Source organism: Eleutherodactylus coqui, chromosome 2 (assembly GCF_035609145.1).
Source record: "Eleutherodactylus coqui strain aEleCoq1 chromosome 2, aEleCoq1.hap1, whole genome shotgun sequence".
Lineage (NCBI taxonomy): Eukaryota > Metazoa > Chordata > Amphibia > Anura > Eleutherodactylidae > Eleutherodactylus > Eleutherodactylus coqui.
The window spans coordinates 276,520,739-276,547,115 of record NC_089838.1 but is presented as its reverse complement, the minus strand read 5'-3'; positions in this window follow the sequence as shown (position 1 = coordinate 276,547,115).

The window sequence follows — 26,377 nt, the reverse complement described above, 5'->3', positions numbered from 1 at the left end:
CAAGAGGAGTAGCATCAATGCTAGCAAAATGAATTGGCGTCTTCAGCGCCACAAATTCAGCCCTCAGGGGCTCAACGAGACGCATGCTTATCAGGTTAGCAGCTGCTCCGGAATCAATAAACGCCTGCCCTAGGCGGGAGAAGTTCCGGAATCTAACCTGGCAGGGTATCAGAAGTCTAGGACGTACCTGAGGTCCTAGGCGACCCTCCCTGCAGTCGCCTAGGACTGGAAGTCTTTCTGCCGATTCAGACTGTGGACGCTGAGGCCTCCAGGGGCAAGTTATCACCCGATGTCCAGCTTTCCCGCAGTAGAGACAGAGATTATGTAATAACCGAATCCGGCGTCGCTCCTTGGGGTCCAGCGGGTCCAGTTCCATAGGTTCGGGAACAGAGACTGGTACGGACGGGGAGGGAACAGGACGAATGACCTCCCTGACTCTATGGGTCGGTCTATCTTGCTTCCCAGCCCTGAGCCTCCTATCTGCCTTCACTGCTAACTCCATAGCCTCCTTTAAGGACCCGGGAACGGGATGGGAGATCAACAGTTCTTTGACCGCGTCTGAGAGACCTTGCATAAAAACGTCTTTCAGGGCACTATCGTTCCATGCAGTATCACCCGCATAGCGTCTGAAATTGGAGCAATAATCCTCCACACAAAGCGACCCCTGATGCAGCGCCAGCAACCGCGCAACCGCCAACCCCACTCGGTCCGGTTCATCGAAGATACCCCCGAGTTCCTGAAAAAAGGAGTCCACCGACTGCAGAGAGGGGGAACCCTCGGGAATGGAAAAGGCCCAAGTCTGGGCAGAGCCCCGCAGCAGGGACATTATAAGCCCGACCCTCTGGACCTCCGAGCCGGAAGAACGGGGACGCATCCGAAAAAACAGGCGACACGCCTGTTGGAAAACGAAAAACTTGTTCCTCTCCCCAGAGAACACGTCGGGAAGAGGGCACTTGGGTTCGGGACAGGTAGAGGCGTTCTGCTCCTGCGACAATGCCCACTGCTCCTGGGCCACCATGCGAGCTGACAAATCTTGGATCACCGGCACCAGGTCTTGCAGCTGGTTTGCAAGGGCGCTGATCGCCGCCATGAAAAGAAAAACAATATTTTAAGGGCCAGTTATTATGTTACGGCACTCTGCCCCCCGAGCGCCAAGTGGGATGCCCTGATCTTCCCGCACCCCACTGTCCCTGCCTACTTGCCTCGGCCCTGGCTAACCCCAGGCGGACAACTGGACGGCGGTCCCTGCACTGGCTAGGGACCTGGCGGCTGACAAGCAGGAAACTACCTAATGGGGGGAACAGAGTGCCGACAGAGGAGGCAGGTGTAACAGACCAAACAAACTGACAAGGCTGGAGATGGAGCTCACAGGCAAACTGGCAGAGTGCTGGATAGCAACTAGTGCTGACTGGGCCAGACTAGATTAGAGGCAAACAGAACCAACAAAAACAGGCTGAGTAATAGGGGACCAGAGGGAGCTGACCGAACACTAGGGACTGACTGAGGAGAACCGCAGACAGACTGGCTAGGTGCATGCAGAACCAATAACTGGCCATGAGCTCAGTTCACTGCCAGTCTTTTAACCACAAGGTTCCGCCCAGGGGCGGAGAGTGGGAGGAGGCAACTCCACCCACTGCTGTATAAGAAGCACAGAGGAGTGCGGGCGGCACCCTACGGGCGGGCACGCCCACGCCGCCGCCCACTGGCCAACCCAAGCTGCTGGGATGACCTCGACACAGGGCTCCAGGCTGCTGGAGCCGACGCCGGAGCGACGCGCGCCGACCGCGGGACCCCATGCCGCACTGTATGGTAACAGGCTGGACCTGGAGGACGGTAAATAACTGAGACACACAGGGACAATAGACCAAATAGTCACTGGGTGTGAACTTCGAACAATGAAAAGGTGAGCGAGGGAACCAGGGGAATGGACTGGAAGATGCAATTTGGCAAGGAGAAAGCCTACTCCGGTTGTCTGATCTGGGGGTGTGGGAGAACTGCAGACCATCATAGGACAATGCAGCGGGGAAGGCAGAATCGGACTGCTGTATCCACGTCTCGGTGAGGGCGAACAGGTTGAGACGGTTAGTGGTGAAGAGGTCGTGGATAGTTGGGCGTTTGTTGCATGCGGACTGGGAGTTCCATAGGGTGAATTTGAAGGAGACAGGGGGTGTGTGCGTGGGCTAATGTTGGGCTTTGGTTGTTTTTTGGTATGATTGGGGGGGGGGGTTGGTAGGGAGCAGTGCGGGGTGGGCCAGGGTTTGCAGAGTTGTCCCCCGCAGCTAGAAGTAGTAGGGTTATGAACGTGAGCAGGTGATTGGAGGATTTGTGGGGGTGACTATGGTACCTTTTGACAGTGTGACGGGGAGGTAAGCATTTGAGGAAGGTGAGGAGTGCATGTGAGCTGTGCATGGGCGAGGAGAAGAGGGAGGGTCTGATATGCATTGAGGGAACTGGGGGTGGGCGTAGGAAGAGAGTGTTATGGCTGGCAGTGAGGATGGCGATAGAGTCTATAGCAGAGATCCTTGCGGCAAACAGGTGAAGCTGGAGGTGACTGGAGATGTCTGCATGGCTTCGGCCAGTTGGTGTAGTCTCAGAGCTGGGGCACAGGGGTCAGGTCAGGCATGGCAGGGCGCAGTTCGGGATTTTGATATCTGATGACGATGTGGACCATGTGGTCCAGCTGAAGCAGGTTCCTACTGCTTTGTGTGGCACTGCAGGTCTGGAGGGTAGATGATCAGGGAGGCATGAGGGGGGAGCGAGCAACTTTACCCCTCTGCACTGGGGTATTTGACTTTCAGGGGCACTCAGTAGCAGTGTGCTGGCAATCCTTCATTGCACCTAGATCCCTTCTTCTACCACGTACCCTCAGCCATGGAGGGAGATCAGGAATGTCACCTTTTTGTATATCACACCTTTTTGCTTTAAAGGGGTTGTCCCGCGCCGAAACGTTTTTTTTTTTTTCAATAGCCCCCCCGTTCGGCGCGAGACAAACCCGATGCAGGGATAAAAAAAACAAAACAGATAGTACTTACCCGAATCCCCGCGGTCCGGCGTTTTCATACTTACCTTGTGAAGATGGCCGCCGGGATCTTCACCCTCGGTGGACCGCAGGGCTTCTGTGCGGTCCATTGCCGATTCCAGCCTCCTGATTGGCTGGAATCGGCACACGTGACGGGGCGGAGCTACGAGGAGCCGCTCTCCGGCACGAGCGGCCCCATTCAGCAAAGGAGAAGACCGGACTGCGCAAGCGCGTCTAATCGGGCGATTAGACGCTGAAGATTAGACGGCACCATGGAGACGGGGACACCAGCAAAGGAACAGGTAAGTGAATAACTTCTGTATGGCTCATAATTAATGCACGATGTATATTACAAAGTGCATTAATATGGCCATACAGAAGTGCTGAACCCCACTTGCTTTCGCGGGACAACCCCTTTAAGTAAAGTAATGGAGAGTAATACTGCCCTAATAGTAGCTAAATAATACTGCCATAGAGTGTGTACATAGTATTGACATACTGTGAATAAAATATGCTCTATCCTATGCTCAAAAAATAATGATGCAAATAATGCCAGTACTCCAGTCATGATGTAAATGTAGGCTATAGTGGATACAGTTTGGTTAAGGCACCTATCTGGTGGGGAGCCTGAAGATATTACTCCATCCAGCCTTGGTAGTTGCCTTTTGTATAGACTTAGGTCTTAAAAAACTTGACTCATGACTTAAAACCGTGCTTCAGGTTTCAGCATACCAGATTTTTGCTAATAGGGGACAGCTTCAGGGGCCACAGCATGAGCAACTAAGTAGAAATTAGGGTTAAGAGTGAATAACTGGCTTGCCTATAAAAAGACTATGTGCCCCAGTTTTGTGAGTGACAACTCTATGTTTGAGTACATTTCAGTCTTAGAAGTAGACGAGGGATCACTGTAAAAATTGTAATTTTATAAGATTCCAATATCTCTAAGCTTTCTACTAACTAATCTTAAAAGTTTTGAGAGTAGTTACTTTCCGCAGTCAGCATATTTCTGGAAACACTTTCTAGCTAAGCTGGTTAAAGCACATTATGCAATGGAGCTGTCTAGTTGCACTTAGGTACGCCGATAATTAATTCAGGAACAGATTAGAATAAGTATTAATTTATAATGTCCTTCGCTTACCAACGATGTAACCAAGGCACAAATGTGAAATTTAAGTGAACAACCAGGCAATACTAAAAGAATCGATAATCATTTTTGCATGGCTGGAAATGGGACAAAACAGGTAGTTCAAGAATTCAGTTTGGACTGATGACCTCTAGTGGACATGAAAATCGCTCGCATTGAGAGTTCAAGGACACTGCAAGTAATACCCTGGCATTGTGGTTCTATTCTACAGGGTTTGCATTGCTTCTTATGGGCAGAATATCATAGTCTCCTGTACTATTCTATGCATCAGAAAGCAACAAAAACCTGATGAAAACCAGTATATATCAAAATCTATCACAAAATGTCTCAAAACAGATTTGCCATGGATACTGTAAAAATTGAAGCCATGATTTCAGAGTCTAAAAGGGGTTCTGGGCTCAAATCTGGTAATTTATAAACTGAGCAATATACTTAAAGAAGTTGTCCCACTTCTAGCTGTTTTGAAGCAAGAAGCATACAGCTCTGTATGTTGCGCAGTGGCCTGGGTTGGTACTGCAGGCCGAGTCCTATTGAAGTGAAATTGAATGGAATCTACTGAATGGTAAATGTGTAATGATGAACGCTGTTTCAGATTGGGGGCCACTTTTACATGGTGGCTCTCATTTTGGGCTTTCTGAGGGGGTCCTGAGTGGTGGATATGCCCCCTTCCCCTCCCCCATGTTGTCTATTTTGCCCAATTAGTAGAAAGTTTGAAAAGGGATTGAGCTGTAACATATGAGTAACTTTGCAAATATGTATGCATTACTTAGGGTGGACACCCACTTGTGATTTTTTCCCTGCGATGCGACAGCGATGATTATAAAACCAATGATTTTCAATGGTTTCATACTCATTTGCGATGTTTCAGCAGAGCTTCGCATCGCAGAGAAGAAATCTGCAATATCACTCAGTGTTTTTAATAGAGAGAGCGGCAGCAGCTCTAGCCCCATTGAAAACATAAAAAGATGTGAGATTAGCGCTCCAATAAGGGGTGGAGGAAATGGCAGAATGTGGAAAAAAAGAGAGGAGTAAGGTAGAACTCACCCCAGACGTAACCGGACCCTAAGCCTTGATAAAAGCTATTGCATAGCCGAAACGCGTTGTATACATGTTCCAATAAACATTGCCTTCTGAGAATCCAAGAATCTACTCTCTACACGCCGACCAGGACTTTAGGGGTGTCAATATCACTGACACCCCTACGAAGTAAGTCAGCCTTCCACCTATTATCTATCTGTCCAAATATACTGGAGCATCAAGGTTTTTTTCTTGTGTTTATACTGCCCCATTGAAAACATAGGGAGAATATCGTGGACTTCTGCCACAGCTGTCACAGCTGTGGCAGAAGTCCAGGATGCTATCCCATTGGTCGGCGCTGCTGCCGGCCCCATTGAAAGCAGTGGTTTTGTGGCAACCCCCACAGCATAATTTTCGGGGAAGGGCATTCACAAGAATTACATCACCTGTGCAATACTGAGGAAATCCTGAAAACATGACCTGTTGGGGTGCCTTGAGGAACGGAGCTGGGAATCACTGACATATGCCATGAAAGACTCTCAATACTTTCAACCTGTAAGATCTGCAACTCTAGTTCGGATGTCTAACACCCCCAGGCTTGACTGAATGCAGTAGTCAGAGGTGGTTGGAACTTACGGAAACAGCAGAGCAGGCATATCTATTCCTGTCACATAACCTCCTCATAGCCTCCTGATTGGCTGGAATCGGCACATGTGACGGGGCGGAGCTACGCGATGACGCGTACAAGGGGGCGGAGCCAGAATGCCGCTCATGCCGGACTGAAGAGATGGGACAAGACCCTTCTGCGCAAGCGCATCTAATCGGGAGATTAGACGCTGAAATTAGACGGAGCCATGGAGACGGGGACGCCAGCGCAGGGAAGGTAAGTGAATAACTTCTGTATGGCTCATATTTAATGCACGATGTATATTACAAAGTGCATTAATATGGCCATACAGAAGTACTTAACCCCACTTGCTTTTGCGAGACAACCCCCTTAATACATCCCAGAATTGTGTTTGCCTTTTTAGCTGCTGCATCAGATTGTTGACTCATGTTCAGTCTGTGATCTATTAGTATACCCAAGTCTTTTTCACATGTGCTGCTGCTTAGCCCAATTCCTCCCATTCTGTATGTGTTTTTTTTTCATTTTTTTGCCCAGATGTAGGACTTTGCATTTCTCCTTGTTAAATACCATTCTGTTGGTCGCTGCCCACTGTGCAAGCTTTTCCAGATCTTTTTGTATACTCTCTCTCTCTTCCCTAGTGTTAGCTATCCCTCCTAGCTTTGTGTCGTCAGCAAATTCGATCAGTTTCCCCTCAATTCCCTTCTCCAGATCACTTAAAAAATGTTGAACAACACTGGGCCTAGGACAAAGCCTTGTGATACCACACTTGATACATTTTTCCAATTGGATGTGTAACTTAGAACATCCCACAGAAGTCCATTACATCAGTTATAATAAAGGACGGCACAACTACAAAGCTGACAAGAGAAGGTCGACCAGCAAAATTCACTGACTAGACAAGAACATCATTAGTCAGAGACACAATGAAGACACTAGCGATAATGCTGAAGGAAATCCAAAGACCTACAGCAAAGATAGAAGCATTTGTCCATAGAACTACTGTAAGCCAAACACTCCAAAGAGTGGCACTTCATGGAACAACAATCAGGAAAAAAACTATTACTTAAAGAAAAATGTAAAAAAAACTCATTAGGAACTAACCAATCAGCATGTGGCAGTGTCCATAAACACATGGAAGAAAGTTCTGTGGTCAGATTAGACTAGAACCAAACTTTTTAGCCATCATGGGAAACGCTATCTGTGGCACAAACCCAACACTTCCCCTCACCCAAGAACATCATTCGCACAGTGACGCACGGTGGTGGCAGCATCTTGCTGTTGGGAAGCTTTTCATCTGCTAAATCTGGAAAACTAATGAGATTTGAAGGAAACATGGGTGGCAGTGAATACAGGCCAATTCTTGAGGAAAACCTGTATCAGTCTGCTAGAGATGTGAGACTAGGACGGAAGTTCACCTTTGAACAGGACAATGACTCTAAATGACACAGGAGGGGCTAACAGAAAACATGAAAATGACTTGGATTGGCCTTGTCAAAGCCCAGACCTCAGTCCAATTGGGACTGTGGCATGATGTGAAGACTGCTGTACACCAACACAAGCCATCTAACTTGAAGGAGTTGGAGAAGTTTTGCTTAGAAGAATGTGCAAAACACCCAGATGTGCTAGGCTAATGGACACACACCCCAACAAAAGATGGTTCCACAAGGTATTGACTAATTCACATAAAAGTTCTCAGGTTGCATAATCCTAATTATTTTTTGTTTCACAGTGCAAAATACGGTATTTTGCACTTTCAAAGTGGTTGGCACATTATGGAAATCAAATAATACAACCCCCCCCCCCCCCCCCCAAAAAAAAAAAAAAAACCATATTGCAATTCCAGGTGGTAGTGCAACAAACAGGAAAACTCCAAAGAGGGTGAATAATCTAGCAAGGCACTGTAGAAAAGCCTAGAGATACAACATTAATTTTCCTACCTTCATGTTGTTATATTAAAATACAGGCTTCTAGGCTACATAACAAAACTGTCAGCCATTAGAAAGCTATTTAATTAATCCCTTGCTTCTAGCATGCCTGCTGTCAAAACCGGCGCTAAATGTATTTGCCTCCGATCTTCATATTACTTTATTACAAGGTGAAATAAATACTATACATCTTATCAGACAGTAACACTGTGTGACTGCTAGACGGCCTGATTTCATAAACTCTGAGATATTGCATTTCTCAGCAGTGTCAGTACAAGCAGTGCTGTAAACAACCTTTATACTGGAGGGGGAGAGGCATTAGCAAACAAAAAAGGGGGACCTGTATCCAAAGGCCTGAAGTCCTCGTGCTGTGATATACCAGGTGCCATTTATACTAGTGTCTTCCTATTGCCATGTATAATACTAATATATAATTTGTAATACTAGTGCCTTTGGGCTTCCTCAGGCTTCAGGACCTGGGAGATACTGCTACCTTTGTACTTAAAATGTGTTAGTTCTTCATCAAAGCCACAAAACAGAGAATACGGTAGGAACCCAAGAAATCAAATAGCACACAATGAAACTCGCATGCAAAATTAGGTTATGGCTTCATGTGACATTGTCGGATGATTTGGATGATTACAAAGTTGTCTTTTTCCACAGAGAAACATTGATGTCAGGTTGCTTGAGGAAGGACCCTGAGCAGTTGGAAAGCTTGCTATAACAGCTTGTATTTTTGTTAGCCATTAAGGCTGGGTTCACACTGGGCGGATTTGTCGCGGTGTTGCCACGCGGAATTTCACCACGGCAAATCCGCCCGCGGCCGCTAATCTCGGGATTAGCCAGCCATGTGGACGAGATTTCTCAGAAATCTCGTCCACACGGGACGGCCAATCCGCTGCGGTAAGTCCGGCTGGAACCGCGGCTTCGGCGTCCGCAGCCGCGGTTTGAGAATATGCAGCATGTCCATTCTTTTTTTCATTCCGCTGCGGCCGCACTCTCCTCTACGGGAGTGCCGGCCGCAGCGAAAGAGCGAGCGGCCGGGCTGCTTCAAAGCCGCCGCGGCTTTTTCCGCGGCAGTTCTCCCGGCGGAAATCTCGCGGGTTTTGCTGCGGCCAAACCGCGAGATTTCCAGCGGGAATACGTCCCGTGTGAACCCAGGCTAAGAGGTATCATATCTACAAGATTACTTGGTTTCTCTTGCTGAGAACAATCACTTTTTGCTCTACTGGCTAACAAGGTACTAAACTTTTTTTTTGATTTCACCATGACTCTTAAGTGACACTGTTTCACCATTGGGTCCTAGCCATATAAAGAATTATATATTAGTATAGCAAATTAAAAGCAGAGCAGGGCAGCAGAAAGCATAGTAACAGCACAGTCACATATGTTTAGACTTGCCAGTGCAACCGTGGGTGATTATTTCTGGAGCTAAGCACAGGGTCAGACCGGGCGATGGAATAATAGAATATCTTAAGTCAAATGTAGTAACTTCACTGGATTTTGATGAAAGACTGTTTTAACCCTTTGCAATCCAATTTTGGATTGAGGGTTTCCTAGGGGGGTTTTCCTTTCTCTCATTACACAATAGCACCATCTGATGGCTAGAGCCAGTAATGCGGTATGGTGAGCATGATTCATATATTATTACTTATCACAAGGTTGTCATATGTTGGTTACTGTATTCATGATCAGCAAATTCTCATAATTAACAATATTTGTGTAGTATAATTTAGTCTCCACAAGCATATGTCAAAGACTGTGACTATGTAGGTTTATGGAGACTCCTTGGAGCGTACTTTTAGGAAGCTGCAGGCCTCAGTTTCGGGGCTTTCCCAGTTTTTCAGGTCGCTGATAGCAGATGGGCATAGCATTGGCCTGCTCCTATGGTATGGAGCACCAAGCTTAGCTCCACAAGTGAGGCCTAGGTCCCTTTCTCTTCGTAAACAGGCAGTGGAGATATGGTGGACTCATGATGCAGTTCCGTGCATACCGGCTCGCAGAGGACTGGGTCTTATAATGGGCCCGAATAGCTGCCGTGGCCTGAAAACCCTGAGGATAACTGATATCGGGCACCGGAGCTGACATTGTTGAACAAACTATGGTTTATTATGAACAACAGGAAAAATATGACTGGGGATTCAGTAATCCGGGACAACAGAGCTTTTGGTAGAGTCTTGGCCCAATTAACTGGGAACAACAATAAACAACACATCTTTCTGTCAACAGTCCTTAGGCTTGACAACACATAATATCCAAAGTGATTTTAGCCTCGATACTCAGGGATGAACTTTTGCCAGACTTCTAACTCGAATTCAGCATAGTCTGGGAGAAGGGAAAGGAGGTACTGCTTGACACGGACTCCATGATTCAGTCCCTACCACACACACCAGAGGATAATCTGTCTACAGAATGCTGGCTACCATCCCGCAGCGCAAAACAGGCCGGACTCCCGCTCTTCCCCCATTAACAGCTTAGCTGCTTCCAGTTTCTTCCCTCTCAGTGTCCCATTCCTCCATTTCTGCCCCCACTTAAAAAGATAAGTATCCTTTATGTGTGTCACGATAAGCCTACATCACGACTGCCAGAAATGGAGCCCTAGGAGAAATTGTCAGAGACTGTGTGTAATCGCCGTGGCTTATAACGGACAATGAGGAAGCTGATTGATAAACAAGCAGGTGAAGGAAGAGCCTCCCTGTGAGTGAACCATAGTAGAAGACCTGGGAAGACAGACATGCCACGGATGAAGGAGGAGTGTCCCTGCTTAAGTGTGCAAGTTGAGGGCAAGCCAACTCTGCCAAAAAGTTGCTGTTTGTGCGAACCATGGTGACACAAGTGGTACTGTTTGTTGTGGAAAGACTAGTTGAACCTTCTGCATAAACTGTTGTTGGAATGAGAACTACTTATGGAGCCTGTGGGCTTAGGGGAGCTACTGCCAACCACCCTTGCTCATCTAACATCATCAATGCCACTGCCTACTGGTGTGATGTGCCAGCTCCTCCTCATACCTGACCAACTCTTGACCAATTTTTTATGTTTTGTTCCTTTTTATTTGTGAATATAGCTTCTTTCAATACTTTACAGTTTGGCCCTTGGAAAAAGTCATTTATTACAACTATGCTGTCAGACAAGAACTAATAGCTATGAATATGTATCTGTCAACTGATATCCCCCCAACTTCTTCATGTGATAAATCACACAATTGGATGTGCCAGGCACTGGCGTACCTATAGAGGATGCAGGGAATGCGGTTGCACCCAGGCCCTGGAGCCTTTGGGGGCCCATAAGGCCCCTCTTCTCCATATAGGGAGCTCAGTACTATGTATAAAGCATTATAGTTGGGGACCCTGTTACATGTTTTGCATTGGGGCCCAGGAGCTTCAAGTTATCCCTCTGCATTAAGGGGTTAAGAGAATTTGGGGGGCCCCAAGATAAACTTTTGCACCCGGGCCCATGAGCCTCTAGCTATGCCCCTGATGCCAGGCAACAACACTAGTTTTTCTCTGCACTTGTTTTCAGTCCACGGCCCTTTAATATTTCTTTCCCTTTAATTAATACAAGAGATATAAGTTAGCAATTCATAGTTATAATCTACGGCATTAGATTTCATGTCTGATCTTCTCAGCTGTGTGTTCTATTGCCGGAAAACAAGGCAGGGGGTGAATTTTAACAAGATAATATGTGATTAAGTTTGCAATGCTTCAAGCAAGACACAGTGGATGATTTTACAGATGGGATTTTTTTTCAAAGCAGTTTAACACGGAAAACATTCATTTTAATAAAGCTTTTGCCGGCTATCTAATTCTCATTGCTCCCTCACTGAAGAATTGTTGTGGTATAATCTATAGTTAATACTTTAATATCAGGCTTTTTAAAAGTAAAGTTTTTTACATTTCTTATAAAAACTATTTTTGTCAATAATCCTCACAATTTTCAGCCTTTCACACTGCTGCATAACCTGCTAATTACGTCAATAAATATCAAGCCATGAAGAAGATGATGAGATTATACTATACTGTTTTGTACTGGCAATATGTCTATTTGTTGCTTCAGCCCTGTATATAAAAAGCCTGAGCAAGGCAGAGTGATATGTTGGTGCCCCTCTGGCACCCAGAACGCATGGCACAGGCTCCTCCAGCCCAGGGCTGTTGCTAGGGTCTTAAGAAACCAGTGACACAAGTCCAAAGGCATAAAAAAATAATATTGTATAGACAGTGTGATATACACCGTACAGTTAAATCCAGTGATCACAGTTGACATCCTCTATGACTAGAGTCATTCTCTTTTCCCATCTTCTCTGTCTGGCCCAGACCACCATGATAACTACTTCCAATCATGACTTGACTTTGCAGAGTTTGCTGAAAGGACATATTTGTCTCCTTGATTCTTCCAGCACCCTCCATATCCTTTACCAACCTCTCCCCATCCTGCTCCTACCCCCAGTTCTGTGCCTGTTGCTACCCCATATACCCCAAATACTGTGACTGTTGTATAGCACAGTTCCCCCAAATACTGTACTTCAGAAACCATATTTTCATAACTATAATTACAAGCTTCCCCAGAAAAAATGCCACATTGAAAACAATACTGACAGATACAACGCCAATTCCAGAAAATTTGGGATGCTGTGTAAAATGTAAATAAATGTTAAGGAAAAAAAAAGAATCCAATGACCTGGAGATCTCATCTAAGCATATTTTGCACAATAGAACAGAGAACACAGATCGGAAGGTGAGGGGAGGCATTTTTCCATTTCATTTAGAAATTGATTGTAGAAACACATCTCCCAAATCCTGGGCCAAGGCCAGGTCTACCATTATGTAGCATCCCTTCTCGTTTTTACAACAGCCTGTAAACATCTGGAAAGTGAGGAGAACAATTGCTGGAGTTTTGGGAGAGGAAGGTTGTCCCATTCGTGTGTGATATATAATTCCAGCTGCTCTACAGTCCCGGGTCGTCTTTGCTGGATTTTGCATTTCATAATCCACCAAATGTTTGGTATTGGTGAAAGGTCTGGACTGCAGGCATTAATGCAACCCCATACCATGAAAGAGCTGCATCATGCAAAGAAGAATCTATATATCAACATAATGCAGAAACACAGGCATCTTCTCTGGGCCAAAGCTCATTAAAAATGGACTGAGGCAAAATGAAAAACTGTTCTGTAGTCTGTTGAATCAAAGTTTGAAATTCTTTTTGGAAAACATGGACGCCGTGTCTTGTGGACTCAAAAGGCGTGGGACTATCCAGCTTGTTATTGGCGCACAATTTAAAAGCCTGCATCTCTGATGGTGTGGGGTTGCATTAGTGCCTATGGCATGGGCAGCTTACACATCTGGAAAGGCACTATCAATGCTGAGCGGTATAGAGAGGATTTAGAACAACATATACGCTCATCCAGACAATGAGTCTTTCAGGGAAGGCCTCGTATATTTCAGCAAGACAATGCTAAACCGCATACTACATCCAACACAACACAAAGGCAAAGGAGTGCAAAAATTTTTTGCAAAAAGCAGAGCTCACCTCTCCTGCAGTGCTTCAATGTTCTGCCTGAAGAAGTAATGGGAGCCAAATCCTCACAGAGCTGTCGGCAAGCAGCTGAAGACCAATAAAAAGCAAAGAAAAAACTGGAGGATAGCTGCAACCATAAAACTTCTCCTTTATTGGTAAAAGAGCATAGAGCACACATGGATGTGAAATGTGAGGATGCTGAATGCCTATCGACCGTCAGGTCTTTCTCATCGGCCGTTAGATGAGATTTCAAATCATTACATTCCTCTTTATTTAGCATTTATTTACATTTTACAAAGTTTCCCAACTTTTTATGAATTGGGGCTGTAGATAGTGCCCCTAAACTTTCCCTACATAGTAATAGTGCTCCTCTTCGTACCCCATAAAGTAAAAGTGCTCCCTTTGGACTCCCACATAGCAGTATTACCCAGTATGGTGTCCCTATCAAAGTAACTATGTCTCCTTTATTCTAATAACAATGTCAGCCCAAACACAGTAGAAATGCCTCCCTTTATGAAGTGGCAATGCCCAAAACAGAATTTTGTGCCCATACATAATATAAATTCATGGGACAGGACATTGATGCAAAGGCTCTCAGGTTACTAAAAAACTTGCCAACTAAAGTTCTGTTCACATCTGCATCAGAGCTTCCAGCACAGAACTGCAAAATATCCCGTGCTGCGTTATTTTTCCTGTAGAATGCTGGGTGACATGACAGAAGACTGATGGACTGTAATATAGTCAATGAGTTCCATCGGGTGCTGTTTGTGTCTACCATGTGATAGATCCACCCCTGCTTGGCATTTTGCTTTTCTCCTCTGTAAGGCCTCCCTCACACAGGCGCTTTTTTCAATGTTCAATGCTGCGTCTTCAGCGCTGCGCTAAACGCTGCAGAACACCGCCATTTATTTCAATGGGGCTTCTTAGCTAAATGTTAAAATGCAGAGTTTTTATGCTGTGTTTTTCAAGCGTTGTCTGTTCTATTTTTGGGCATTTCAGCAGCTTTAAACGCTGTGCGCCGCCCATTGAAATTAATGGGCAGCGTCTTCACCGCTGCTAAAAACATGGCACAACTTGGTACAGCATTTTTTACAGCATTAAACGCAGGTTACTACTGTGTTTTCCCTAAGGCCTACCCGCTAATAAGCCCTATCTACATTAAGTGAAAAAAAAGCAATGCTCACCTAGCAGGCACCGTCCGGGTCCCTAGCGCTGTTCTCTGGCATTCTTGAAGTGCAGTTGTCAGCACCAATAGATCATGTCTTGTTGGTAATGGAGATTGAAACCCCGCCTCCAGCAAGAAATTGCTCTGATTGGTGCTCATGCGCCGCGGCTCAGCCAATCAGAGCCGTTGCTCAATGCACCAATCATAGCCATTCAATGAACCAATCAGAGCAATCTCTTGCTAGAGGCAGGGTTTTTAATACCCGTTACCAGCAAGATATGCTCTCTCGGTGCTGACAACTACACAGAAGCCTGCAGGAACACCGGAGAACAGCAGGAGGAACCTAGATGACGCCTGCTAGGTGAGTATAAAATATCCCCTGAAAATAAGACCTTATACCTCTTTTGGGGAAAAAATTAATATGGAAGGGTCTTATTTTCAGGGAAACACAGTATGCCAGTTCTCAGTTCTGGCATTCAGCTTCCTTGGCTGAATTTTCAGCTGTGCTGAAAAGCAGCCAAAACGCTGTCAAAAATGCATGTCAACGCTGCTGAAACCACAGTAAACGCAGCATTGAAAAACGCAGCATTTTGCAACTCCTATGTGAGGGAGGTATAAGGGATCAGGTAGTGGAACAGCCATCTTCTGTCCACAGAGTAAGGTTCTGCTACAACTGACCTCAGCCAGCTTTATCACATCGCTTCACATTGTACAAGACCAATTCAATCACGTTGCAAAACTTAAAATAACACCTGGCCGTTTGGTCTCTAACTAAACATACATTAGCCTTTCCTCATACACAGGTCTAGTGCCACAGAACATACAGCCATGCTGTACTGTAGCTTTTGTACAGGACTATAGCTAGCTTCATCTTGAAAGCCTTAGGGTACAGGCTCACATAGCAGGGCCCAGCTGCACCTACAATGTGACTGAAAACAGTGCTGACACATTGTACTTTCTACAAAACCATGGCAGGTACAGGTGAAGCATGGCAATTAGCAATAATGTGCATGCTTTACTGCAGCTCAGCCTCAATGTATATGAGCATCCTTGGTGATAATTAATATTCAACAAAAAGAGGATTCCCACAGACATACGTAGCTCTGGGGGCTTTTTCCAAGATGTAGGTTAGTGTTCCCAATCTGCAGCAGTCCTCCTGTCTCCCGTACACTCCTAGAGCTGCTGGTAGGTGAGAACCCCACGCAGGGCAGATGCCTGTGCATCATAAAGTGTCTGCCAATCACAGAAGTCCTCAGGAAGCAGAGCGATTGGCTGATGCTGTGCATAGACAATGCTCATCTGACCCGTACCTGGTAAGCACCATGTTTATGTAAGGGAAGGCAGAAAGTTCTTGCTGCAGTCTTCAAAGGGCATCCAGTCCTGCCATCCCCTGCTGTGTGAGAATATATGCTGGAGAAGGAGAGACAATGGGGAGCAGCTGTCAGGGTACATATTGCTCACACTGGTGGCTGAAGGTGTGGTGCCAGTATTTCTGAAACAATCACACTTGTTGGCTTTCACAAACCATGGTATCAAGACTGTGCCAAAACTGGTTGAACCATAGAGAGACATCTGACAAAAGATCACACACTAGCAGGCCACTTGTGGTTGATCGTAGAGATAAACTTTGGTTAGCACGTATGGTAACTCAGCAAAGATGTGCCACAGTGGACCAAGTTACCTACAAAGGCGTGAAGTTAAGTAAATTTCCACAATGACCATGCAGTGTACCTTGCATCTACTGGGGTTTGATAACTTGGATGCCCCTGATGACCATGCATCATCTCCAACAATGCCTTACATGGGCCCAGGAAAATCTTCAATGGAGCTTGGACACAAGGCAGAAGGTTGTCTGAAGTGCGAAGTCCAATTTCCTGTAAACATATGGATGGCCAGGTCCACCTCCTGTGTAAACCGCATAAAGCCGTCTCCCATGGATGCACCATTGGGGTTCAACAAGTAGTGATGTCATTATCTGGGGAGAATTCTCCTGGTATGGTGTAGGGCAGTGGTGGCGAACCTATAGCATGTGCGCCAGAGGCGGCATGCACAGCCCTCCCTGCTGGCACGCGTCGCCATCGGCCGCTTACCACTTGTGAATACTTTTCATTGGCTGGGAGTGTGTTTGTTTCCGCAACTCCCGTTCAGGTCGGGGAGCACAGCGGGAGCAGCAGAAAGGCCAATTTCAGGGCCGTCCTGCTCCTGGAGGAGAGGCCGAACCTCGGCAGCGGCAAGGGAGGCAGAGACGGCATGGCCCCTATTGCAGATCTGTCCTGGGAGCGTAAGCGCCGGCGGTGGGGGCTCTTCATGTGCCATCCTATCCTATCGGCAGCTGCACGGGCGGCAGAGACAGCGCTGATGCAAGGGGGACCCTCAAGGCCAGGTAAAATGCAATAGGGGCCTGCAGCAGGCGTCTCCCTTCCATGTGGACCATTGTGGGGTGTCGCTGTTACACTGGGGGCGCCGCCGTGGGGTGTCGCTGTTACACTGGGGGCGCCGCCGTGGGGTGTCGCTGTTACACTGGGGGCGCCGCTGTGGGGCGTCGCTATTACACTGGGGGCGCCGCAATCGGGTGTCGCTGTTCCACTGGGGGCTCCGCCGTGGGGTGTGCATATTACACTGGGGGCGCCGCTGTAGGAAGGGGGGGGGGGTGTCACTATTATCGCTGTGGACGCTGGAGGGGAAGGGGGGGTCACTACTACCGCTGTGGGATGTCGCTATTATCGCTGCGGTATGTTTACATATGGCAGAAATGGCCAAGGCTGTTTCAAAATAGACAGTGTGCAGATTTTGACTGCTTTTTGGATGCGGAAATGCTGCAGAATTTTTCACAGAAATTTCCGCTGAGGACATTCTGCAGTATTTCCGCATCCAAAAAGCAGTTAAAATCTGCACGCTGTCTATTTTGAAGCGGCCCTGTCCTTTTTAGAACGACGGGGGTAAAGTCATACTTTGTGATAAGCCCCGCCCCTTGACGTGTTGGCACTTTGCGATAAATTAGTGGGTTTTGGGTTGCAGTGTGGCCACTCGGTCTCTAAAAGGTTTGCCATCACTGGCCTAGGGCCATTGATCATCATACCACAATCCTTGATTGGTGAGCCCTACAGGGACCTGTTAGCTGACCATCTGCAGCCATATCTTCAGAAAGACTTCCAGATTACAATGTCATCTTTCAACAGGACAATGCTATGTATCATCGAGCTCAGATCACTAGGAAGTGGTTGAAGGAACACGACAATGAATTCTCCACACTGCGTCGACCCCCAAACTCACCGGACTTTAACCCCATTGAACATGTTTGGCATGTGTTGGAAAGGACTGTGAGATCTACTCCCACTTATTCGCAAAATGTGTGCCGACTGACAGAACTGCTGCAGCGGGCATTTGTCAAGTATGGAGGAAATTATGCAGCATTTACAGTACAAGCTATGTCTGTCAGGATGCACCAAATATATCTCAGCATGTGACACTGTGATAAATTTGGCGCACCTTCTGCCCGTCTGATCTAAATTTTACACTGTATAATAAATCTGCCCCATAATGTGTGAAGAATGTTTTCAGTATGTTTCATTTTGAGACTCTTAGTTTTTTTGTGAGTATTTTGTTACATTGTTTTTCTCATCCACATCATCTTACTTGAAATGTTCCTCAAGGTTGCCGTTTTTAATCATGTCTAGATTTGCCCTGCATAAACTTTAAAGAAATACACTTAGAACACTTGTAAGACACCTAATGTAAGATGGCCAGACACCCCTGAAAGGAACATAGCTTTGACCTACTTGCAAATTTTGCTCATTTTTAGATTTGCATTAAAGCAGGTCCTGCTGCTTGTCCCCATTTCTAAAGATAAACCCTGGATCTGAGAAATTCCTTTATCAGCTGGTAGAAGTCAAAGCAGAGATTAGTAAAGTCTGACAGAGAAGGATATAGAAGTCGTCCTTTCATCTTCTATTAATGCTGTTAGCAATGCTGATCATACATGTGCAGCGTATGTCATAGAAGTGGAATGCTACCACATTTCTCATATATAGGAACACTATATAAACTGAGATTGTCACCTGGACAAATGATTTTACCTTTACAACATCCTTATATTTTTACTCATGTGGTAAGTGGGAAGATCACCTTTTAGTGCCATTCAAAAATTAGATGTCATCACTCTATTAAAGTTTAACTATCATTATACATTCTACTGAAATGTTACATGAAATTTATTGGAAGCGTTTTGTCACGTTGTGTTCCTGGGACCTGTAGTTCTATGGATTTCCAGGAACACACTGCTGCAGGTGTGGGTGATTTGGCTGGCTGATAGTGTGGACTGCTCCAGACAGCTTATCACCATTGGTCTGCGCACATAGGTACCAGCCCCGCTTGCTAGAGGATGCTTTTCATTATCCATTTCTCATCAATTCCTCTCATAATTCTAGTATTTGGAGTCATGCATGCTGTCTAGAACTTTGTATGTGGTTTATGTTAGGGCTAGTTTGAGTAGTTCTTTCACACTCCCTGAAGATAGGTGATGCCTTGACACTGTAGTTCCCACTCCATCAGATGGGTGATGCCATGACACTGTAGTTCCTACTCTGTCAGATGGGTGCTGCCTTGAAACCGCAGTCCTTAATCCATCAGATGGGTGATGCCTTGACGCCTTAGTTCCTAATCCATCAAATGGGTGATGCCTTGACACCATAGTCCCTACTCCATCATTTGGATCTGCCTTGACACCGTAGTCCTTACTCCATCAGATGGGTGATGCTTTGACCCAGCAGTCCTTACTCTGTCAGATGGGTGATGCCTTAACACCGCAGTCCTTACTCCATCAGATGGGTGATGCCTTGACACCTTAGTTCCTACTCCATCAAAAGGGTGATGCCTTGAAACCGTAGTCCTTACTCCGTCAGTTAGGTGTGCCTTGACACCGCAGTCCTTACTTCGTCAGATGGGTGATGCCTTGACACTGTAGTCCCTACTCCGTCAGATGGGTGATGCCTTGACACCGTAGTCCCTACTCCATCAGATGAGTAATGCCTTGACACCGTAGTCCCTACTCTGTCACTTGGTGGATGCCTTGACACTGCAGTCCTTACTCCATCACATAGGTGATGCCTTGACACCATAGTCCTACTCCGTCAGATGGGTGATGCCTTGACATGGTAGTCCCTACTCACTCAGATAGGTGATGTCTTGACAGCATTGTCCCTACTCCGTCAGATGGGTGATATCTGCCACTCTGCCTTTTGTATGTGGGTGTGGATGTTTGAACTATGTCCTGTTCAGTGTATGTATGCACACATGAGGTTCTGTGTGGTGATCCCTGTGAGTGTCAGTGTGCAAGTGCCTAGTGTGAACTTCATTCTGTTTGGTGAATTCCTCTGTGTCTGTAGGTGTGCAGATGCCTGTTTTGTATCATATCCTTGCCTGAGGTTCTTGCCTATTGCTATCTAAGATGAGACATGTGGTCCCTAGGTTGAAGTGTGGGGCTGTCCGTATTTGGATGATCACCCCACTTGTAGGCAGGGTTCCCTTTTCTGTGGTTTAGTTGTCTTGTCAGGGTAGGGACTCACAAGATTACAAGGACCCTTGACGTGGGTTTGTGAGCTTAGGTACTTTGGGCAAAATATTAACCAATACCTTTGTACGTATTGATATTCCCATCTGCCTTGTTGTGTTTCTACTTTGGAAAGTCTTTGGCCATCTAGTGTTGTGTAGGGTCTGATGTCCCTGTTCACCCTTCGTTGCTTACATGTTTGGTTTATGTTTGTTGTGTAAGATGCCCATTCATGTGAAGATATCCAACCCTTTAGTAACAATTATATTATGTTTGTGTAGGTTGTTATTTACACGACCTGTGCAAACATAGAAGGTTGTTTCAGTAAAGACCTTAACCCCTAAATGACCGCCCATCCCATACATCTTTTGACGGTGGACGTTAAGGGGCGTTGATCTGCAGTGGAAACTGAAGAGACCTTTGATTCCCATTATTTAACCCTTTCCACACCACAGTCAGTGGGACTGCAGCATATAAAAGGCAGATAGAGGGAAGAGGTTACCTTTGTCCATCGGACTATAGCTTCCAGGTCTGTGGTCTGTAAGGCTCTGTCTCTGGCTGACTTCATAGGCTTTCTAATGCACTACTATACTGAAGTATAGTAGTGTATTAGCAGAATAAAAAAAGATTCTAATATTAAAGTCCCCCAGTAGGACAAAAATAAAAGTTAAAAAAATCTAAGAAAAAAAATAATGCAAGTAAAAATGAAAATGCCAAACCGCACCTTCCCCTCTGTACTATAGACATTTTTTACAAATCACATATATGGAATCACTGCTTTCATAATGACCCAGAGAAAAAAGTTAAGAAGTTAGTACATTATTTAACCCACACAGTTCATGCCATGAAAAAAGAATACAAAAAACATGGTGAAAATAGCTAGTTTTGCCTCTCGCCTTACAAAAAACAGAGAGAAAGTGATCAAAACGTTGCATGGATTAACAAATGGTTCAATTAAAAAGTAAAACTCATCCCGCAAAAAAAAAACAACCTCTCACATAACACCATTGACAAAATAAAAAAATGTTAGGGGTCTTTAAACGCAGCAATAAACAAAAAATACATATTTTTTTTAAAGTGTGGAAAAGTTTTTTAAAAAAAAGAACCTATATAAATTTGGTATTGGTGTAATCGTACTGGCCTACAGAATTAATTTAGCATGTCCTTTATACTGCACAGTGAGCACCGTTAAAAATAAAAAACATGCCAGAATTGCAGATTTTGTTAGTCTTGCCTCTAGAAAAAAATAAATAAATCTTAACAAAAAAGGTGTTTTTTTGTGTACAAAAATAGCAAAACATAAAAAAACTTTATGAACTTGGTGTCGCTGGAATCATGCTGACCGACAGAATGGTAATAGATAATCTATTTTGCACACTGAAGGCCATAAAAATGGAATCCAAAAAAACAAATGACAGAATTTATTTTTTTTCCAATCCCCTTAAAAAAAAAAAAGTTATACAGTACATTATATGTACCCTAAAATTATGCACAAATCTTGCATGATCGTGAACCCATATCTTTTTTCATTGAGCGCTATGTAGCCTGTAAAGCGCTATTTGGCCTGTTTAACCACGGCTGCCTTCTTCCCTGGGTCTAACAGTCAAGGACCCCACATGCTCCTGTTTGATTGCAGGATCAGGAGCTTTAATCTTGCACTATACTTTTGCTATTGGATGGGATTAAAGCCCAAGACCAAGTGCTTTAAATGTACTGTGTTTTGTCCTTAAAGGGTTAAGCAAAATTAGTTTCTTCCAGGAGAAACAATGAGTATAATGTCAGCCCAAAATAATCTGTATACATGTAAGGGGAGTGGGGTCCACTGATAACAAGAACTTTTGGACTTATGTCAGAAACTGTTCGTTTCATGGGACAGCCTGTAGAAAGATGGTACAAGTATTTCTGTAATGTTGCTGCCACCTAGTGGAATGTATATAACTTATGCTTATTTCATTTTCCTCTCACTCTGAGGAAGTGGGGTGGCTAGATGGACATCAGAAGTCCCCGGTTAAACTAGACGCAGTGTAGTGTATCAGAGACCAGGGTCTGATGTAGACGACTCCTTAAGCCTCCGGCCAAGTGAAATCTTATACGACCAAAATATGCACTGAAAGTAAGAAACCCGTTGAAATCAATGGATTCGATTTACAAAAATTCAAGTGTGTAATACACTGCGCAATAACACTTATGTGAACGAGGCCTAAGACTTTAATTATATTGAATAATATTATACAGTGATATGTTAATATAAAATCATGGATGGTAAATCCAATTTTAGCAGCAGTTTCCAAATATTGTTCCCTTTTCGTGGTCATCCAGGTGTTGTACCTAATGGTGTCCACAAGATGTCAGCATGTAACATGAGTTGCTCTGTATAGCATTCAAGGTGATTTCATAGGTGCTTCTAAATAACACTGAAATAGTAAAGAAATATCCTGTAGAAATATAAGTAGACTTACCTCCACATCTGCAATCAGCTGTGTGTTACCTCTAGATCTGCGATCAGCTGTATTGTAGAATACGCTTTATGGAAAATGCAGCACAAAAATTAACATTACGGACATTGTGCTCTATGTACATTTAGTAGACAAGGGCAGATGTGCAAGTGAAATCTTTAGGCCTCCATAGTTTTATGGTTTCATGAAGAGCAAAGTAATCTGGGAATCCAGTTGCTTAGAACCTCTGCTTAGGAAGCAACAGTGCTCAACACTCCAGATAGGACTTGACCAAAGGCATAACTAGTGATCCTGAAGCCCCTCAGGAGAGCGGATACTAAACATACACATTTAGGGTTTTAGTAGATTTAATTCCATTTTGTATGATCTGTTAATAATAGAGATGAGCGAGTATACTCGCTAAAGGCAATTGCTCGAGCGAGCATTGCCCTTAGCGAGTACCTGCCCGCTCGAGACAAAAGGTTCGGGTGCCGGCGGCAAGCAGGGAGCTGCGGAGGAGAGCAGGGCAGAATGGAGGGGAGATCTCTCTCTCCCTCTCTCCCCTCCGCTCCTTCCTGCTGACTGCCGCTACTCACCGCTCCCCCGCGCCGGCACCCGAACCTTTCGTCTCGAGCGGGCAGGTACTCGCTAAGGGCAATGCTAGCTCGAGCAATTGCCTTTAGCGAGTATACTTGCTCATCTCTAGTTAATAATATAATGTACATCTGTAGCAGGGCATGCCTTCTCTTTTTATTTAAAGGGGAGGACTCAGGATGCAGTGATTTCTGTGCAACCGAGGACCGGTTTCCGGAAAGAGGGTGGCATGCGAATTGTAATATCTGCAGCGTGGTGCGGTGCAGGAAAAAGAAAAAGGTACAGTGAGCCCTATGGCAAAAATGAGATGATTGCAAAGCCCCACAAGCTGAAGCTGAATAATGGAGCACCTGCATTATTAGGAAGCAACTGCAGCCGTGTGCCCTCCCGCTTCCGCTCTATGAGTTGAGCAACACCAAGTTGGATAGTCTCCACAAATAAGGTCAGGCTAGAAAGTGCTGGTGTAATAATGGAATATTTTTTACATTTTTAGCTATTACTCCCCCAAATAAGGGAGAAGGGGCTTTCGGACTCCTGCAGCCCAGTGACGAGTGAATGTACTTGTAGTTGGTTCATATACGGCCTTGAACCCATTGTGTTCATTCACTGTTGAAATAAAGTTGAACTGTTGTTTTCTGCATAGAGGATGTCTGATGCTTAGGTCAGTTACCTATGGCAAATGAGAATGGCCACATTGCCTCGTGTCTATTTCCAAGAGATTCGGTCTCAACCCAAACCAGATTTATTACTTTGCTACGAACAAAAGTTGACCAGAGTACCATGATTCCTCTTTGGACCAAAACCGGTATGCAAACCGACACTTTGCTAGCTAGCCAAGAGCCCAATCCAACTCTTTGGTCCATGGGAAACTCCCGTCTGATCCTCAGCACCATGTTAAACAAAGAAAGAGGACCACATAGCAAAGATAAAAAGTGGCCATGTATCAAGGTTCTGAATTTTGGAACCCAAGATAGAAGGGTGTGGTGTTTGTTTTCTCCTCCACTCCCTTTCCTTGACCCTTAAAACATTTCCCAACCTATTTGTTTTCAAGCAGTTGAGTTCCTCTGGAGTAGGAGTCCTGCATTGATTCCAGCCACCCAGTAGAAAAGGCAATAGGGCCAAATATCACTGGGCCTCCTTTCTCTATGGAATTCACAGAGTGCAGGAAAGTCTATATTACATGAAAGCCCTTCATAGACTAGACTTTAGAAAACCTTGTAGATAATTTTTATTTGATAATCATTAAAAACACTCACACTAGGGCTAGACAGCTGTGGCGTGAAGCCCATGCACACATATATGGGCCTCAACACCCCAGTAATAGATCGGACATAACACAGAACTCAGACCCAGATACAGGAGAGGAATATTCTCTAGTCAGGTCATAAAAGAATGACCCTGTATATTGTGTTTAGATGGAGTAACCCAATCTAAGCCATATGTCTGTGAATTGGACAATGAGTATGGTTCTAATAGTACTGACTCAGTTAGTCGGTGATAGATGGGTGTTAATATCCCATTCTGCCAGCTATGAAATGTAAGCTCTTCTGGCTCAACGCGTTTCACTGCCAGTATGGTGGGTATTCAGGAGATGCAAGAGCCCAATTATGAAGACGGACATAGGTATACACGTCACAATTGGATGATGACAGTCTGAGTATAGTGTATATACTACACACTATCTATACCGGGGCTAGTGTGAGACACCATTTATGCCCTGACCTACCATCAAGGCCATGGGCTCTGCCATTTTTTTTATTTTGACAAGATCTCCAAGGGGCTAATCTAGATGTAGCCCTTTCTCTATGGGCCCCATAACATCTGCATGATCTGCCTCTATGGTACATACACACTTGGACTTGATCTCACAAGCACTTGCTTAGGAGTCTAGCACATTATCCATTAGGCAACCAAAGCAAACATTAGCATGCAATTGAGATATGAAGATTTGTCTTGCATCACATGCACGCAAAAAACTGAAAGCAATCTTAATCTGGTGCTTGTTTTCTTAAGGGCCTTTGTACATTTTTAGGTTCCTAGCTTGATGTAATTAAACACCGATTGGCTCTCATTTGGTTTTGCTTTGCACTGGCCAAGACTTGCTGCTATGGGGATGCACAAACATTACTGCAATTGTTTGTCCCCATAGACCAGCTGTACATCAATCTGTTCATATGGTAAGATGCACAGCTAATCAGTGAGCATTTTTAAGCTTGCTGGAAATCAATGATCAGGCAACAATTAAGATTGCTTGCTGGCTGATCGTTGGCCCCTTCACACAGCCTATTGGTTTTGAGAATGAATATTTGTAGAAATATTTGTGCCTGATAATTGGAATTGTAGAAGGACCTTTAAACAAGAGCAACATGTTCCTTTCTTGTATCATTTTGATCACTTAGCCACAGGACATTATTACACAAATAAGGAAGATGGAATAATACCTCCACAGTGCCACCTATTGAAAGGCAGCATTCCTGCAAGTCAATGTTAGACTCTTTATACAAGCCTTGTAGCAATGACTGGGAATTGAAAGCCAAGCCAGAAGCCATATACAGACAGCTGTGTCGGGGTGTTTGCCCCTCATCAGTGTGCAGTAGGTTTCTGGCTTCGCTAGTGAGAGGCCTGTGATGTGGGTCAGGAACGCTATCTTTTCTCCTTAGGGAGAGCACCAAGAAGGTGAGTGAGGAAACCTATAAGGCCATTCATGCTTCTCTGGGTAATATGCAAATAAGGGAGATGGAACAATACCTATGTAGCGCCATCTACTGGAAGGCGGCATTCCTGTAAGTCTCTCCTGAAAGGCTTGTAACAAGCCTTGTAACAATGACTGGAAATTGAAAGCCAAGCCAGAATCCAGGACATTTTTTATGTCAATAGAGGAAAGCTCATTGTAGTGCCAGATGTGAATAACTGCCACATTTCCAAAACTATTGTGTTAAAGGGGTTGTCCCACCAGAGACAACCCTTTCAGAATATGACCTCTGCTTGCCAAAATAGAAGTGTTAATCTATATATATAAAATTGAATGTATGCGTGTCTGTCTGTCTGTCTGTGTGTGTGTTTGTCCTTTATGCGCTACTACACCATTCATCCGATCGCCATAAAACTTTGGGAAGTTGTTGAGTACACTCCTGGGAAGATTATAGGCATAGTACATTTATGCTACGATAAATGGCGCGCGTGCGAGCGTCGTCAACAGTCATGCCCCCCCACGTAGATCGTTCGATTTCCATCACTGCCACTAATTCTCTCACTTCCCGATGTTGTAGAAACATGAAATTTGGCACGAGCATTGATTATGTCATAAATAGGAAAAGTAAAGAGGTCCCAACTCAATTATTTAATTCTAAGCGCCAAAGAATTAGCGTCCAAATTTTACGTACGGAATCTA